The sequence below is a fragment of the Humulus lupulus genome, chromosome 9, assembly GCF_963169125.1.
Source record: "Humulus lupulus chromosome 9, drHumLupu1.1, whole genome shotgun sequence".
NCBI classification, from domain to species: Eukaryota; Viridiplantae; Streptophyta; class Magnoliopsida; order Rosales; family Cannabaceae; genus Humulus; species Humulus lupulus.
In genome coordinates, this window is record NC_084801.1 from 1,348,296 (window position 1) to 1,359,344 (window position 11,049).

Below are 11,049 nucleotides of genomic sequence, written 5' to 3' on the forward strand. Positions count from 1 at the left end.
ATTTATTATAAATTAATGTACCACGTGATCATTGCTCAATGTTAGGCCTCCTATTCGGTTCACTTATGCTAGGAGAACCAAGTCCACACACCAGGGGTAGTTTGGTCTATAGGAAGGGGCTGTTTAGTAATTGTAGATAATAATGAGGAGTAGCTGAATATATTGAGTGAGGAGGAAAGAGAAGGTCGTGCATGTACTAGCTTTTGCTAATTACAGCTGGAGAGTCCCAGGCTCTCGAATCCCTGTGGAACCTGTATCAATTTGGTTGATTAATACACATTTCACAGCTTCTTGATCAGCCTGGGTTATTTGTTCTGCTCTTTCTGTTTTGGTACTGTTTTATTGGGTTATTTTCAGAATTGCAGGTAGTCGGGCCTAACAAATTGGTATCAAAGCCACCCGTCTGGGAGAATGACGAACACGAGGATGGATTCTCGACTTGACTCAGTTGAATCTCAGTTGTCCGCCCTTCAGGATACGGTGACATCGCAGTCGCATGATATGGCAGTTCTTACCGAGAAATTGGAGATGGTGATTAAGGGCCAGGCTCTTATCACCTCTGAGTTGGCCGCGGGCCGTTTTGGTGCTTATCGTCCCTCCGGCGCAGGCGAGCACTCTTCGACCGGCTCTCCTCCATTGGGTGGGTCGTCTTTTCGTGGGGGCGAGGGTGGCCATCGATCGGAATTCAGAGCTCGGAAGATCGAGCTACCTGTGTATTCGGGGGCTGACCCCGATGAGTGGACCTATCAGGCGGAGAGGTACTTTGGGTTGCAGCGGTTATCGAAGGCTGAACAATTGGAAGCTGTGGTGATGTGTTTGGAGGGGGCGACCCTCCATTGGTTTCGTTGGGAGAATCTTCGAAGGCCGATTGCTTCATGGGAGGAGCTTAAGTCGTTGATTGTCAAACAGTTCAGGCCAGTCACGGAGGGCTCCCTGTACGACTGCTTGCTGAACCTCCGGCAGACGTCCTCGGTCCAGGATTACAGACAACAATTCGAATCCATTGCGTCCACGCTGGGGACGATGGAGGATTCCATGCTGGTGTCCACGTTCCTCAAGGGCCTGAAGATGGAGATTCAGGGCCCACTGCGAATCCTTAAGCCCGCGGGCTTGGCCCAACTCATGGAATTGGCAGAGGTGATAGAGGCTAATCAGTCCTTGGTTAGGGCTTCTCGGGTTGGGCTTGGGCCACCCAAAACACACCCCAGCCCTATTCGGCAATTGGGTCCCTTGCAGCTCGATACGTCCAGAGGTCCTTTTCCCTCTTCGGCGGCTACATCGCCGCAGGCGACTTCTCCGTCTACACCAGCGGCCACCTATCGTCGCCTAACAGAAGCTGAGATTCAGGATCGGAAAACACGTGGAGTGTGTTTCAAATGTGAAGGCAAATGGCGTCGGGGGCATGAGTGCAAGTTCCTTGAGTTGCAGATTGTTTTGGTACAAGATGATGCTCCTGTAGAGGAGGCCGACGAGCCGCTTGAGGAGCTGCTGGGTATGGGTGCTGCTCCGCCACCGTCAACGGGGTTGGAGACTCAATTGGTGGAGGTGTCACTGAACTCGGTAGTTGGTTTGACTTCGCCCAAGACGATGAAGCTACTGGGCAGTATCCGTGGACAGGACGTGGTCGTTCTTATTGATAGTGGGGCGACCCACAACTTCCTTACCGCTGAGTTAGCATCGAAGCTGCAACTTCCCATATCTCGCACTGAAGCGTATGGGGTCCAAATGGGGACGGGGCAGGCGGTCAAGGGGGAAGGGGTGTGTCGCTCGGTTCCATTGGCTTTGCAAGAGTTGGAGATTGTTGCTGATTTTCTACCACTACCGTTGGGCAGCACGGATGTCATTCTAGGAATTCAGTGGCTTGAGACATTGGGGGGCACGTACCATCACTGGAAGGACCACATTATGAAGCTGAACGTTGGCGGCAGAGCTTTTACGTTGCGGGGTGACCCCACCCTGCATAAAACCAGAGTTTCCTTGAAGGCCATGCGGAAGATTTTGCAACAAGAACGGCAGGGGGTTTGGGTAGAGTTGGGGATGTCCACGGTTGAGCCAAATGTGGGGGAGCTGCCGAGTAAAGCCAAGGCATTACTTCAGATGTACAGTTCAGTTTTTGATGTGCTGTCGACACTACCACCACACCGGAGCCGTGACCATGCCATTTCCCTGCGTCCAGGCACCTTACCGATCAGCGTGCGGCCTTACCGTTACCCCCAAATTCAGAAAGACGAGATAGAACGATTGGTGGGCGAAATGTTGGCCGCGGGGATAATCCGCCCCAGTACCAGTCCTTATTCCAGCCCCATTTTACTGGTTAAGAAAAAGGATGGCAGCTGGCGTTTCTGTGTGGATTACCGAGCACTTAACCGAGAGACAATCGCCAACAAGTTTCCTATTCCGATTATTGACGAATTGTTGGATGAGTTGCATGGAGCCAAGATTTTTTCTAAGTTAGACTTACGTTCGGGCTACCACCAAATACGAGTGCGACCGGAAGATATTTACAAGACGGCTTTCCGCATCCACGAGGGCCATTATGAGTTTGTTGTCATGCCGCTTGGGATGACGAATGCCCCCGCCACTTTTCAGTCCCTCATGAATGAAGTTTTCAAGCCGTTTTTGAGGCGATTTGTGCTGGTTTTCTTTGACGACATCCTTGTTTACAGCCCGAACAACGACACATTTGGAGCATTTGGATTTGGTCTTCCAGACATTAGCACAGCATCAGCTATATGCTAATCTCAAGAAGTGTTGTTTCTTCCAATCTCAATTGGAATACTTGGGTCATATCATTTCAGCGGAGGGGGTCGCCGTTGACCCCACAAAAGTTCAAGCCATGGTTGAATGGCCGCTGCCCACAACGCTTAAAGAGCTGCGGGGTTTCTTGGGGTTGACCAGTTATTACCGGAAGTTTGTCGCAAGTTGTGGGACCATCGCACGGCCTCTCATGGACCAACTGAAAAAGGACCAATTTGGGTGGTCAACGGCAGCCACTGAAGCCTTCTTAGCACTCAAGACAGCACTAGTATCCATGCCCGTGCTGGCTCTTCCAAATTTTACCAAGCCTTTCGTGGTGGATACAGATGCCTCGGGATATGGCATTGGGGCGGTACTCATGCAAGAGGGACGGCCCCTTGCATATTTCAGTCAAGCGCTTAAACCGCGCGCCCAATTGAAATCAATTTACGAGAAGGAGCTCATGGCAATTGTATTAGCCATTTTGAAGTGGCGACCTTACTTGTTGGGTAGGAAATTTACAGTGCGCACAGATCAGAAGAGCTTAAAGTTCTGTTAGAGCAGCGTTTAGTGTCGCAAGAACATCAGAAGTGGTTGGTAAAAATATTGGGTTATGATTTTGAGGTTCAGTTTCGACCAGGGGTGAGTAATAGCGCGGCTGATGCACTCTCACAGCTGCCACGGGTGGAATGCGCTGTTTTCTTCTCCACTACTTGGTTGGATTGGGATGTGGTATCGCGGGAAGTGCAGAAAGACAAATTGTTTGGGAGAGTGATTGCTGACCTTACCCAAGGGAAAGCAGTTCCGGGATTCGCTTGGGAGAGTGGGCGACTATTGTATAAGGACAGATTGGTTTTGACAGCTTCTTCTTCTTTGCTGCCAGAATTTTTGCGGGACTATCATTGCTCACCGATTGGAGGACACTCGGGTGAGTCGCGTACTTATCAGCGATTGCGACGGGATGTGTATTGGCCGGGTATGAAGAAGGCGGTGACGGATTTTGTACATCAATGTGAGGTATGTCAGCGGAACAAGAGCATGGCCATGTCCCCTGCGGGATTATTACAACCACTACTGCTGCCCGAGCAGGTTTGGGAAGATGTGTCCATGGATTTCATTGAGGGGCTGCCCAAGTCCGAAGGGGTAGACTCGATATTGGTAGTGGTGGATCGACTGAGTAAATATAGCCATTTTATTGGCCTAAAGCATCCTTTCAATGCCCGGATCGTGGCTGAGAAATTCCTTGACTTTGTGGTCAAGTTGCATGGAGTACCACGCTCGATAGTATCTGACCAGGACCGCATTTTTCTCAGCAATTTTTGGACAGAACTGTTTCGTTTACAAGGTACCGAATTGAAGCGGAGTACCGCGTACCACCCCCAGACCGACGGCCAAACTGAAGTGGTAAATCGCTGCCTTGAGACATATTTACGCTGTTTTGCATCAGAGAAGCCGAGGGTGTGGGCGAAGTGGCTATCTTGGGCTGAATATTAGTACAATACGACGTTTCACTCAGCTCTGGGGTGCACCCCTTTTAAAGTACTTTATGGCCGAGATCCTCCAACTTTGATTCACTATGAGAATGGCAAAACAACAACGGTGGCTGTCGAGCAGTTATTGGAGGACCGGGATGCATTTTTAGACGATTTAAAGATGCATCTACTGCGGGCACAACAGAAGATGAAGACAGCGGCAGATTTGTCTAGACGACATGTGAAGTTTCAAGAGGGGGATTTGGTGTTTGTGAAACTTCGACCCTACAGACAGAAGTCCTTGGCCATTCGGAAGAATGAAAAACTGGCTGCATGTTTTTATGGTCCCTTTAAGGTGCTGTCTCGGATTGGGGCAGTAGCGTATCGCTTGGACCTGCCCGCTACTTTAGCCATCCACCCTATTTTCCATGTGTCTCAGCTCCGCGCTGTTGTCGGGGCGTCACACTCTTCGCGCACTTTTCCTCCAACATTGACTGCTGATTGTTGAACCTGAAGCGCTCCTCGATGTCCGTCATGCTAAGGACGACCCCAACCAGCCGCTCAAAGTGTTAATTCAGTGGACAGACTTACCGTTGTTTGAAGCCACTTCGGAGAAGTTTGAGACCATTCGCCATCAATTTCTGTCTTTTAACCTTGAGGACAAAGTTAATGATATAGGGGGGGTAATGTTCGGCCTCCTATTCGGTTCACTTATGCTAGGAGAACCAAGTCCACGCACCAGGGGTAGTTTGGTCTATAGGAAGGGGCTGTTTAGTAATTGTAGATAATAATGAGGAGTAGCTGAATATATTGAGTGAGGAGGAAAGAGAAGGTCATGCATGTACTAGCTTTTGCTAATTACAGCTGGAGAGTCCCAGGCTCTCGAATCCCTGTGGAACCAGTATCAATTTGGTTGATTAATACACATTTCACAGCTTCTTGATCAGCCTGGGTTATTTGTTCTGTTCTTTCTGTTTTGGTACTGTTTTATTGGGTTATTTTCAGAATTGCAGGTAGTCGGGCCTAACACTCAATGAGGCTAAGTTATAAGCCAACTCTTTTATTTGATTTATTAATTCCATTCATATTTCTTGCATGGTGACACCTTCTATTCCCTTCTCCCAAAGCATGCAAATGCTAGCTTGCTGTGCAGATACAAGCAAAGTGGTTGAAAAGATATGTTATATATATATATATGTCTTTGTCAAGTGAATATACTGCTGCACATTAATCCTATATATTTTTTCCAGTCACAAATTGAGACTTGATGATATATATATCCTAAGAAAGTCCATGAATTTTGTCCAAAAGTATTAAAAAGTTTCATATATTACAGCAATTCAGTAACTATAAAATTATAACATTAACAGGTTACCTATTCAGTCTTATCTTCCTGACAACTTTTTATTGATCTCAAGCCAACAAGAACAGCTAAAACATACCTCTAAACCACCACTGTCTGCAACATCAAAATCCCTTGAACCACCCACACCAGCATCAGTTTCAGGCACTCAACATTGACTTTCAGTCAAATTCACCCTTGTGGATGGATTGTGGATCTAAGAAAAAGGGGTAAAGTTACAGTCCAAAATAAAAGTAGCACATTGTTTAACTATTTCAATTCAATACATTTCCCTATAAAAGAGTCCACAACAATCTTTTTTTTTTTTTCAAATTTAATAACAAAAACAACATTAAAATACAGTAAAGTGGTCCCAATGAAAATCCCAAGTAGATAGAATATTCTCCACCCCACGTGTACCCTCCATTGATTCAAAGTAATAGTATTTTACATATATTATAATTGTAAAATAGATGTATAGAAATAATATTTTCATAGAGTTGCGTAAAATTGGTAATAGTTGGGGAAGAAAAAAAATCATTAACCCTAAAAGTATGTACAATGAACTAAACAATTTGAAGTGTATTAAAATTGCATTGCATGCATTTAAGATTAATGTTGTTGATTGAGTTAAATACATGCTGCGTAAACTAGAAATGCCTTATTGGACAAACTATACTTAAATTGAGAGGAGGCCATAATCATTATCAGCCATTTTATTCATAAGAACCAATTTGCAAACAAACTGGTCAAATGGACTTGTTAAGATTCTTTCCAAGTATAAACAGTTAACATACAGTTGCTAGAACTTCTATTGCACCATTCCATCTCTTCCAACCCTCTTCGCAGCCTCTCAGCAGCCACTCTGCAGTCCTCTTCCACCAAGCCTCCAAATGATACTGCCAAAGCAAACTAATCAAAGAATGCATTAAAAAACAAAAATTTGAAATGCTAACCTTCACCATTCCCATTCTCTGAATTCAATCTATTAACACAATCTATGAACCCAAGCAATTGATTTCCCAACCTCTGAACTCGTGTGACCACAGACGATGCCGAAATTTGAAATGTAAACCTCCACCATTCCAGTACCATTGTCGCAAACGACCTCATGCACTACCGTTCAGCCAACCTCGACCCCGCACACCGTCGGACCTGCAAGGACGAAAGCAGTGCGACATTGTCAATCCCTCGCGCCGTCGAGCCCCGTCGTCGTCTTCGTCGAGCTTTTAGTGAGAGAGTCGAGAGGTTAGATTGGTTTGAGAGATTGATAAATGAAATAATATAAAAAACACAAATGTATGCATTGATTTCATATGGCGCCTATTATTTCATTTTCATTTGCCGCCTGTTCCAAAATTTTGTCCACGTTTTTTCCTCACATATTTTAATAAACCATTATTAATGGCATTTGTTAAATTTTGTAATACTTTAATGTAATATTTGGTTAAGATTGTTGCAGTGTTTTAAAAGTTAATTAATACATAATTTAGTTATTTTTTTAATTATGTTTCTTTGTTCTTTTTAATTTGGACTTTGGCAAAAGCTTTTAATAAATAGATATTTTTTATAAATATATATTTACATAATTTAGCTTTTTTAAATTAAATTATTCATTAATTATATTTTTAGTTTTTTTATTTGAACTTTTGCGATATTTTATGACTTTTGACATTGGTCTTTTATTAACCGTCGACGTTGGTCTCGAATTAACTGTCGGCATTGGTCTCGAATTAACTGTCGATGTTTGAGTCAATAGTGACAGTAAAAAGCAACGGTGACAGACAGTTATTAGCTGTCGGCATTAGTCTCTATGCCTATAATTTTTAACTGTCGACGTAGAGTCCCGCAAAGCAATTACAATAGTCAACAGAGCTGACTGTCGTGGTTAGGTGTCGGGAAAGCCCAGTTTTATAGTAGTATCCAAAAAAAATTAGACTTAGGAATAAAAATTTAAAGGACATGGCTGGTTTTAAGAATTAACTCCACAATGATGATGAGGCTGACAGATGGGATCGAGTGCATCATAAAGTGAAGTTTCCATAGACCTTACTTGTAAGGACAAATACGATAATGTTCTTACTTTGCATCCCAACAATAGAGATCAAATTTTCTTAGTACGCAACTCTGATATTTGCTTATACAACATTACTAAAGATGAGTATAAAATACTTGGCCAATTTCCCAAAAAGGAAGACGATGAAGATGATGATAATGATAATAGCACGAGAATAAATTCGATGATGTTCCCCTTAACGAGAATATTTACATTTATGAACCATTTGTGTCCCACATCACTTTTTACATTAAAGCGAGCTCAACATCACTTTTTACATTAAAGTTGAGCTCAACAAATTAGAATATCAGTGGTTTCAACTGGAAATTATGTTAAATGTATATTGGGCTACACCTACACTATTCAATATTTTATTTTATTTTAATAGCACGAGAATAAATTCGATGATGTTCCCCTTAACGAAAATATTTACATTTATGAACCATTTGTGTCCCACATCACTTTTTACATTAAAGCGAGCTCAACATCACTTTTTACATTAAAGTTGAGCTCAACAAATTAGAATATCAATGGTTTCAACTGGAAATTATGTTAAATGTATAGTGGGTTACACCTACACTATTCAATATTTTATTTTAAATTGTATATCACTTTTTCTTATGTGGATTAAATAATATTCAAAGCTTTTTTTTTAATATAATATATGTAGTCAAAATATTATCCTAAACAATTTCAAAGAATCTATATTATACTCGTTATAATCTGCAGATGAAGTTGTTATATAGAAGAAAATTGGAGCCAAAGTTTAGTCCCTAAACAATGTGGGACTTACTATTTCACTTTTTCTTTTCTGAAAAATTGTATTCAAATCACCTTAATAACAAACTAATCATTGCTTTGATGGTGAACATGTCTTTCACGTGAGTTCTAATCCTTACAAAAGCAAAAATTGTGTGTTTGCTTTTTTTTTAAATAATTGAACTACATTTATACAATGATTTTTTTACAGCATGGAATATGCCGAAGAATATGGTGCAACATAATTAAAAAAAATGCATTTCCAAATATATCTTTTTAGAATATGTAATAGAAAAAAAAAATTAGAAAAAATATAAGCACAAGTTGAATTTTTTTTTAACATATATTAATTTTTAAGAAAATGGTGTGTACTAATCAAATTTTGGGATGCAAATATAATGACACTTAATTAAATAAATAAATAAGTTGAAATTTAATTATTATTAAAAAAAGTAAAAATAATAATTAAGTTAATTAGCAAATAAATAATTTAAAAATAAAATTGTTATTAGTTACTAATTAATAGGTTAATGTAACAAAAGTTTAAGTATAATTAAATATAATTATAATTTAACTAAATAAATTAGTAAAACTTTAATTATAATTAATAAATAATTAAATGATTTTTTAAAATAATACTGTAATCATTAATAATCAACTAAATTATTAAATAAAAGTTTAATTGTAATATAATATTACTAATTTACTTATAAGGAAAAAAATAAAATTGCATATGACATAATAATATATTCTTGCATAACACATCATAATTTTATATTTGAAAAATAAGAAATCATAATTAACTACATTTTCTTTGGTAATTATAAATATTTATTTTTGCAAATATTATTCTCACCTAATGATAATTACGGAGACAAAGAGTCATGAAATTATGACCATCATTTTCCTCAATTTAAGATAATTATTAATGCTTTCTTAATTATTTTGGTTGAAGATATGGAGCGACAAAAGCTGGATGAGTGCCAGGAATCGTTGGTCACTAGATATTATGAAGATGACGATGACGATGGTGCATCTGACAAAGGCAGGGATGATGAGCAGATTATTCGGGTTGTAAAAATTTCTGCACAGCCCTATCCTGTACCATTGAACTTCTCAAGTTCGAACTTTACTGTAGCAGCCATATATAGTACTTGAATGCCTTGTGAATCTTGATTACTTCTTGGATTGAACTTGACTCTGATGTGTTGAGAGATTCAACACAGAGATTCACAGATGCAACAATTCTAGAAAAAATATTCAAGATCTAACACAACAATAACGATAATCAAAAAATAAAATGGACCAAAACAATAAAAGCATAAAAGAAAAGTAACACAGAACAATTTATACTAGTTTAGCAAATAAATATTTGCATACATCCAGTTTGAGCACAAACTCGAGCTCTTTCCACTATGATCAAGAACAATTACAGAAAAATACAGTCAAGAACCAGACAAGTCTTCTAGAGCAGTAGATGCATCTCCGCACAGTGACACTCTCCCAAAACACTCTTACCCAAGAACCAAATTACACCCTTGCACTCAATTCACAAGTCTCTCTCTTTGATTCTCTTTACAACTCTAAAAAAACTTTGATTAGCCCTTAACTAAGAACATGGACAAATATATATATATATATATATGTGTGTGTATATGCCCAAAAGTTCTAATTTTGTAAAGTCAGCCAAAACAACTCATGACAACTTGCATAGATGAGGTGGCTGTCTTGTACACTTGGAAACTTTCCAATTAGTCACTTAAAGGACATGGCTGATTTTAAGAATTAACTCCACAATGATGATGAGGCTGATAGATGGGATCGAGTGCATCATAAAGTGAAGTTTCTATGGACCTTACTTGTAAGGACAAATACGATAATGTTCTTGCCTTGCATCCCAACAATGGAGATCAAATTTTCTTGGTACGCAACTCTGATATTTGCTTATACAACATTACCAAATATGAGTATAAAGTACTTGGTCAATTTCCAAAAAAAAAAGACGAAGAAGATTTCCAAATAAAAAGACGAAGAAGATGATGATAATGATAATAGCACGGAAATAAATTCGATGATCCCCTTAACGAGAATATTTACATTTATGAACCATTTGTGTCCCACATCACTTTTTACATTAAAGCGAGCTCAACAAATTAGAATATCAGTAGTTGAACCTCAATACAAAAGAAATAAAAAAGAAAAACTTCAACTGTAAATTATGTTAAATGTATATTGAGCTACACCTACACTATTCAATATTTTATTTTAAATTGTATTTCACTTTTTCTTTTCCAAAAATTGTGTTTATGGGGATTAAATAGTATTCAAAGCTTATTTTAATATAAAATATGTAGTAAAAATATTATCCTATACAATTTCAAAGAATCTATATTGTACTCATTATAATCTCTAGATGAAGTTGTTATATTGAAGAAAATTGGAGCCAAAGTTTAGTCCCTAAACAATGTGGGACTTACTATTTCACTTTTTTTTTTTCTGAAAAATTGCATTCAAATGTATGCATTGATTTCATATGGCACCTATTATTTCATTTGCCACCTATAATTTTGTTTTGTTCCAAAATTTTGTCCACGTTTTTTCCTCACATATTTTAATATAAACCATTACTAATGGCATTTGTTAAATTTTGTAATACTTTAATGTAATATTTGGTTAAGATTGTT